Below are 8,392 nucleotides of genomic sequence, written 5' to 3'. Positions count from 1 at the left end.
TCCTCCTGCCTCTGCCTCCCAAGTGCTGGGATTAAAGGCATGCACCCCCACTGCCCAGCTAGAATTTGGGACTCCTTTGGTAAGTGAAAAGGTGGCTATTTGAACTAGTCTAAGAATAGTTCAATATGGCTGTACCCTCAAAACTCATGTAGACACTTAATCCTAGTAAGGTTTTTCAGAGGGGATCAGAATTAGATCATCAAGTGATAGGCCATTCAGAAGGGATCAGGAGTAGTCATCATGGCAGAGATCCCATGATTGGATCCTATGGCCTATCCCATGGAAAAGGTCAGAAGACATCTCCATTCTCTCAGTCTCAATCTCCTTCCTTCCCTCTCTCCTCCTTCCCTCTCTCCATCCTTCTCCTGCTCTCTTCTCTCATTATACAATGCCCTATGTTTCCTTAGGACTATAGCAGCAAAAGAAAGGTCAACACCAGAGCCAGCTCAACTTATATCTCCAAAATTAAGTCAAAACCAACTTTTCTTCCTTAATAATTTACTCAGTCTATAGACTTGTGTTATTAGCAACAGAAACCAGATTGCATGCTCTCAAAATCTATGACTTCTCACTTCTAAAATTGTAGAAAATAATGCTATTTACTTTGGGGATTAAATTTTATATATTTGTCTATATGTGTGGGAACATTTAGTAATTGGTACATCATAAATGCTCAGTAAATCAAAGTATTTCTGGACCACAGGTTTTTATGTCTTATTTTTACCCAAAACTGTATCAGCAGCATAGGAACTGCTGAGCTATGCCTCCCAGGTGCCTAGATCATCACCTCATCCTGAGAGCTAATGTCATATTAACTTCAGGAAAACAGAACATTTCAAAAAGCTCTTTATGTTGGTTAAGGACTAAATTAATCTAATCTGACTAATGACCTGATAAGAAGAGGAGATTCTGAATATTCACTGATAAGTGGATATAGGCCAAGAAGTACAGAATACTTAGGATACAACCTACAGACCGACAGTAGGAAGTGTAACAAGTAGAAAGGCCTCAGTTCCACTTAGAAGGGAGAAGAAAATAATCACAGGAGGCAGAGGGAGAGAGATCTGGGTGGGAGAGGGGAGGGGAAGAAGAAAGGGGAACAGGATCAGGTAGGGGGGTGGTGTGAGAGAAACCTGAGGGCCAAGAGAATGAATGGAAATAAGCAGCCTCGGGGGATGGGAGTGGGGCAATTCCCTAGAAAGTACCAGATATCTGAAAACTCAGAACTCATTGGGGGTGACCTTAGCCAAAATGCTTAACACTGGGGAGAGGGAACTTAAAGAGTCCATCTCTAGTAGATAGACAGGGCCTCAATGGAGGGACATGGTTACTAACCCACAGTCAAAAATTCTGACCCAGAATTGTTCCTGTCTAAAAGAACTGTACAGACAAAAAATGGAGAAGAGATAAAGGAAAGGCAGTCCAACGATTAGCCCAACTTGGGATCCATCTCATGGGGGAGTAGAGGGGGCACCAAGGCTTGACACTATTACTGATGCTATGATGTGCTTACAGACAGGAGCCTGGCATGGTTGTCTTCTGAGAGGCTCTACCAGCAGATGACTGGGACAGATGCAGATACTTACAGCCAACCATTGAATTGAAGTCAGGGACCCCTCTGGTTGAATTAGGGGAAAAACTTAAGAAGTTGAAAGGAAGAGTGACCCTATGGGAATATCAGCAGATTCAACTAACCCAGACCCCAGGGAACTCCTAGAGATTGAGTCACCAACCAGAGCATACAAGGGCCTGTCTGAGACCCCTGGCACATACATAGCAGAGGTCTGCCTGGTCTGGCCTTAGTGGGAGAAGATGCTCTTAATCCTTGAGAGACTTGACGCCACAGGGAAGGGGGAAGCCTGATTGGGGGAGCACCCTCTCAGAGGCAAGGAGAAGGAGGAATGTGGGAGGGGGACTAAGGTCAGGCAATTGTTGAAATGTAAATAAATAATAAAAAAATCTCAAACTATATTACACAAAGAAAAAAAAAGAGAGAGATACCAAAGATGGTTCATGCCCATAGGAAAAATGAGAATACAGAAGAGTACCTAAAACTCAAGCAGAGAGTCCACAGAAAAATTCAATCCTGCTAATACCTCAATTTTGGAATTTCATATCTACAATCTCTGAGCCGTTAAATTTCTGATGTTTATGTAACCTGTTTGTAATGTTTTGTTATGGTAGTCCTAGCCCACACACTGTATTTCTGTCTTTCTGGAATGACAGCAGAGAATATGCCCAACTCATCAAACTCCAAGGTACATAGTCTAGTCTGTAGTAGGTTTATAATCAATATGAATTCACTATACCAGTGAAACAGCGTTGGGGAAGGGCCTACCTTTATTGATATCTCCATATGGCAGAAAATTAGATGATGGGGGTTGTGGGCTAAGAAAAAGGGGATGTGAATTCAGATGGCATGAACTTAATTTCGACACAGCTTCATTGTAAAGGGTCCTAGCCTTTTCTTTGGAGTGAGCTGACTCACTGAGCAGCCTGGGATCAGACTGCCTGATTCATATCAGTTTCATTATTAGCTTCCACGGTGACTATGGAAACGGCTTTTCATAGCTTTCTCATGATTCATTCTCTTTACCTGCCAATGACATAATGATGGCTGTCCCATCTTAGAGCATGTAAAATTAAGTGAGACAACTCGAACAAGGCTCATCTGAACTCACAGAGACTAACGCAGGTTGCACAGGGCCTGCATGAGTTTGCAGTACAGTCCTCTGTGCTTATATTTTGACTTCTGAATTAGTGTTTCTATGGGATTCCTGAGTATGTGAGCAAGTGTGTCTCTGATTCTTGAGCTCTGTGTCTTATCAAACTTCATTGTAATCATTTTTGTTTTACTTTTATATTTTATTTTGTTGTTTTTAAAATTGAATGAATGAGTAAATGAATGAATGAATGAATGAATGAATGAATGAATTAACTAAAACCAGACACTAGGGTAAAGGTTAATAACTGAACTGTCACTTTGAACTGCTAGGAGAGGCAAACTCAATTTTCTTAAATGGTGTGACACTGTGTATCAACAACTCCAGGGTAAGACCAACATACAATGGACTCCACAGTTTTTGTGTGTAGTTACAGTTTGATGGTGTTCTGTTTTGTTTTGTTTTGTTTTCCTGTTTGGGTGTTGTTTTATTTTATTTATTTTGGGGGGTTATTGCATTGGGATCTTCTAAAAGAAAGAACTTAAAGTTGGATAGGTAGGGAGGGTAGAAGGTCTGGAAGAGCTTGATGGAGAGGAAGAATATGATCAAAATATATTTAAAATTTATATAATAAAACAATAGTTAGGTAAAACATAACACAATTATGTACTTACAGATTTGCATGGCTCAGAAAAAAACAGTACACAACATTTTAACACTTAGAAGTTATCTCAGTATTATTGAATGAAGTATAGAAACTAAAATCTTTGGTGATTATTATTAACCTATGGCCAATTGTAGCATGTAAATTAATATATTCATTATAGAAACCACTGTAGATATTTTCCAAAAGAGTAAAGATAGAACCATCATATGACTCAGCAACATTATTGAGTATATACACAAAGGAATTTAAATCAGTATATTAAAGAGACATTTGCACTTATATGCTTATTTTAATAGTATTTATAGTAGCTGAGATATGGAATCAAGCAAGATACGCATGAATGAATAAATGAATGAATGGATTTTAAAATGTGGACTATATATACAATGTATATGCAATATTAAGCCACTAAAGAGTAGAATCACCTCATTTGCAGCAACATGTGTGGAGCTAGAAGACACTATGTTAAGCATAAGAAAAAGGAGTTATGTTGTTAGAATAGTTGATCACAGGGCCTGAGGAGGTTCCTCTGTTGGTAAAGTACTTTCATTACAGATTCTGAAAACCTGAATTTGACCTCCAGAACCACATAAAAAATTCTGGTGTGGTGTCACACTCTTGTAATCCCAGAAATGGGGAAGTAGAGATGGACAGAGCCTTGAAGCAAAGATAGTCATGTTCAGACACCTTAATAGCCTCCTGTGTGAGCATCAGGCCAGTGATGCCCTGTCTCAACAAAAGCTGTATAGTAATCTTGAGGAACAACACCCAAAGTTCTCTTTTGACCTACACACATGCACACATATGCCATGTACGCAAACTTGATGGCAAAGTAGAGAGTAGAAGTGTAGATATTAGAGGCTATGACATACAACGCCCCTTCCTAGTGGGGTGGATACACAGAACTCAGATAATGCAGAGCAAAATACAGGGGTTGGGAAGTGGTTCTAATGTTCCACAGCATAGAGACATAACAGTAGTCTATAGCAATTAATTATTCATTTCAATAAAACTAGAAAATCTATAGACTGTCAACACATAGACTAATTCTAATACCCTGATTTGATAGTGATGTGTTGTGTATATTTCCAAATTATAATTCCATAACTTATAAATAAGTACAAATATTATTAATTAAAAACTAAATGTTGTAGCTGGAGATGTAGCTCAGTGGTTAGGGCAATTGGCTGCCATGCGGGAAGCCCGAGATGCAGTCCTCAGCAGTCCTCAGCACCACATTATCCAGGCTTGGTGATACACACTTATAGTCCCAGAACTAGGGAGGTGGAGATGGGACAAGGTCAGCCTTGGATATATAAGCCCCTATCTCAAAAATGAGAGAGAAAGAGAGAGAGAGAGAGAGAGAGAGAGAGAGAGAGAGAGAGAGAGAGAACAAATTACTATACAGAATAACAAATCTGTATAAAATAAACTTGTAGTCATTGCACAAAATGAAATAATATAATGATCATAGAACTGTTCCATATCTTTGTAACTAATCAAATGTATGGATTGTGAGTCATTACAATTTAGCTTCCTGACTCCATATAAAAGAAGCATATTACCTTAGAATTTAAAGAATTTAGCATTTTGTGTTAATTTTATAGATAAACCTCTGAAAGTGGCTGAACTTTTCCTAGAGAGTGTGTGTGTGTGTGTGTGTGTGCGCGCGCGCGCGCGCGCGTGCATGGTGTGAATATGTAAACAGGTGAGGTGTGCGGGACATAAGTGGAGATTCCAGGAGGATGCTGTATATCCTTCATGATCACTCAGTTCCCTTGATCATTTTATTCCCTTGAGACATGTTCTGTCACTGAATCTGGATCTCACTGTTTTGGGGTTAGATTGGTAGTCAGCAGCCCCAGAGGCCACTCTGTCTTCTTGCTAACCCAGTACAGTGATTGTAGGCATGTGTGGCCTCATCTAGCCTGGGATCTGAATGGGGGTCTTCATGCTTTCTCAGCAAGTGCTCTTTCCCACTGAACCATCTCTTTAGTCCCCAAATTTCCTTCTTTTAAAGTTATCCTGGAGTGCCCCATGTTTGCCTTGCATGTATCCCATCTAAAACACTAAATTGCCTCTGGATTTCTTTCTGGCACTGGGAGGTTTAACTACTGATATAAGAATCCCTTTAGCATTTCACAATCTATGAAATGCAAATACTAGGATGAGGAATTGCAAAGAGTTTGATGATATCTCTCATTTTAAGAATAATTCAATTACGGGGTAATAGGAAATCTCTCATTTTGTTTTGCTGTTAATCAAAAGCCAAAATATATCAAATAAAAGCATTTAGCATTCTGAAAACTAAACTTTTGTAAAGACAAATATGCCATAGTTCTGCATAATATGTAGTCTTTATAATTTCAAAGTTCTCTGTATTTTCTTTGGCTAGGAATGAGAGAAATCATTCCTATTATCTGAGCTTTCATTTTTCGCCCATTTTTCTTATTTATGAATCAGAAAGACTCTAAAGAATGCATGATTATACAGAGTCCTATAGAGTCATTCATGTCATATGAAGTAAACTGGCAAAGTCTATCTAATCTATGTACTTTAGAGGCTAGAGGTCTTAATGAAGAGGAGAGGAATAACAAGAGACAAAATATGTCACACACACACACACACACACACGCGCGCGCGCGCGCGTGCATGCACAAATGTGTCCATATCCTCCAGTACCCACCCCATGGGATCAAGTGTCCTCCTGAAAGTCAGAACAGGCAGAACTATTATGCCACTCAGAATGGTTGGGCAGAACATGCCAAAGTTTTCTTCTGACCTGCACATACACACATCCAGACACATGAACACACATGCAGAAAGTTAATCACAAAGTGGGGAGTATATTAGAGGCTATGAAGTACCCCTTCATAGTGGATAGATTGAAGTCTGTCCACCTTTACAAGATTAATTTCATCTTAGTGCCTGGAAAGACTAAAACAATACTAATTAACAGTCCTATAGGTAGATATCAAATATCTAAATGAATCCACGGGGCTTAGTTCTTTTCAGAGATTTTAGGAGAGACTCTCCCATTTTTTTTGAAAAATTTAGCTTCTAGAGATTTTGCAAATTCTTCACCTTCAAAGCAACCCTTCTTTTAATTGTCATACTTCTTTTTTATCACTGACCTGTGTGCAGCACTTTTGCTAAGACACTTCTGATTATATTATGCCTATCTGGATAACAGAAGACAGTGCTGCCATGTTAAGATAATTAATTTAATCACATATGCAAAGTTACTTTTTGAAATATTCCTACTGGGTCAGGCAGTGGAGGTATATGTCTTTAGTCCCAGAAGGCAGAAGGCAGAGGCAGGCAGATCTCTATGAGTTCGTGGCCAGTCTGGTCTACAGAGCAAATTCCTGGACAGCCAGTGTAACACAGAGAAAGCCTGTCTTCCATTTTCCCATTGGTCTCAGGCAGACTGAGATCAGGCTCCCCTCGATTTCATCTACCTACAAACAAAACATGACCCGTGGGACTGGTGTAAACTGTGGAAAAGGGAGATTACTTAAATGTGATGGGAGAGCCGATCAGTCTGCATTGCATCTGAGTGAAGTGGACAAATCCTATCCATATATTTAAAAATCCTGCCCTGCCCATAAACAGACTACAAAGGAACAAAATCTCAGAGATTCTCCCTTATGAGTGTGAAGTCCTACTATTTCCTTTCTAGGTATCCACCCCTCCCCCACCCCTTTAAATAGTCTTACTCATCACATCGAAGCTTAGACATGATATCTTCTAGGAAAGCTTTGCTACATCCCAACCCAAGTCCTGGATCAATGGCTTACTCATTGTTCTCACAAAACCCTCTCTTTTCCTTGTCATACTCCTAATCTATGCTTCTCAAATCTTAAAAGCATTGCAAAATTATGGTATTTCAGCACATTTATATAATCTTACATTATCTACTTACTTTTTTTTTTACCAGATAGTTTATTTAACTGTCTCCAAATGTTGACCATTCCCTCTCTGGTGTAATAGTAGTCAAATATCAATTCAGTTTTTAATTTTTGCTGAGCCACTTAGAGTCATTTCCAATGTTATGATTTTGACACCCATCTCCAATCCCCGTGAATGAACTAAAGGCTCTATGTTAAAGGCTTGGTCCTTAATTGGTGACAATATTAAATGGTGATTGAATCACGAGGAGGGTGCTAACTCTATCAAAGGATTAACGCATTGATGAATGAAAGCTAAGTATACTACTAGGAGGCAGACCCTGGTTGAACGATATTGCTCACTGGAGGTTTATGCATTTGAAATGCTGGACACCAGACACTTAACCTATCTGCTTCTACTTCTTGGACACCAGTTGTGTAAGTATTTCTGTTCCACTATGCCCGTTCCACCAAGATGCTATGCTACAAATTTCCAGATACTTTTTTTCCATTCTTTTTTATTAGATATTTTCTTCATTTACATTTCAAATGCTATCCCCTTTCCTAGTTTCCTCTCCGAAAATCCCCTATACCCTTCCCCCTCCCCCTGCTCCCCAACCCACCCACTGGAGCTTCCGGCCCTTACATTCCCCTATACTGGGGCATAGAATCTTTGCAAGATCAAGGGCCTCTGTTCCCACTGATGGCTGCCTAGGCCATCTTTTGGTACATATGCAGCTAGAGACACGAGCTCTGGGAAGTACTGGTTAGTTCATATTGTTGTTCCTCCTATAGGGCTATAGATCCCTTCAGCTCCTTGGGTACTTTCTCTAGCTCCTTCATTGGGGACCCTGTGTTCCATCCAATAGCTGACTGTGAGCATCCACTTCTGTATTTGCCAGGCACTGGCATAGCCTCACAGAAGACAGCTATATCAGGGTCATGTCAGCAAACTCTTGTTGGCATGTGCAATAGTGTCTGGGTGGACTCTAGAAAACCAAATAACTCTATTAAAAAATGAGGTACAGAGCTAAACAAAGAATTCTCAACTGAGGAATACTGAATGGCTGAGAAGCATCTGAAAAAATGTTCAACATCCTTAGTCATCAGGGAAATGCAAATCAAAACAACCCTGAGATTCCACCTCACACCAGTTAGAATGGCTAAGATCA

Source organism: Mus pahari, chromosome X (assembly GCF_900095145.1).
Source record: "Mus pahari chromosome X, PAHARI_EIJ_v1.1, whole genome shotgun sequence".
NCBI classification, from domain to species: domain Eukaryota; kingdom Metazoa; phylum Chordata; class Mammalia; order Rodentia; family Muridae; genus Mus; species Mus pahari.
The sequence above is the reverse complement of the archived record's forward strand: the minus strand, read 5'-3'. Positions refer to the sequence as shown.